Genomic DNA, 463 nt, shown 5'->3' with positions numbered 1-463 from the left:
AGAAGAAGAGGAAGAAGAAGAGGAAGAAGAAGAGGAAGAAGAAGAGGAAAAAGAAGAGGAAAGCAATACAGATACATACAAAAAACAAAATTATACGAAGAGAGAAAAAGAACAAATACTTTACGAATATCATGATGCACCGTTGGGAGGGCATCAAGGAATACAACGCACTTTAAAAAGAATAAAAATGAATCATAACTGGAAAGGAATAATAAAAGACGTAACGAAATACATCAAAAGATGCGAATTATGCCAGAAGAATAAATGAAGCCTACAGAAAAAATCACCAATGGTAATTACCGACACACTTACTAAGCCATTCGAAAAATGTGCACTAGACATTGTAGGACCACTGACGTTGACAACCAAAGGAAATAAGTATATCCTGACATTCCAGGATAATTTAACAAAATTCAGTAAAGCTATCCCAATACCTAATCAAGAGGCGACAACCGTCGCGAAA

Source organism: Odontomachus brunneus, unplaced genomic scaffold (assembly GCF_010583005.1).
Source record: "Odontomachus brunneus isolate Ranch 3 - 2012 unplaced genomic scaffold, Obru_v1 Obru_scaffold_314, whole genome shotgun sequence".
Classification (NCBI taxonomy): Eukaryota; Metazoa; Arthropoda; class Insecta; order Hymenoptera; family Formicidae; genus Odontomachus; species Odontomachus brunneus.
The sequence above is the reverse complement of the archived record's forward strand: the minus strand, read 5'-3'. Positions refer to the sequence as shown.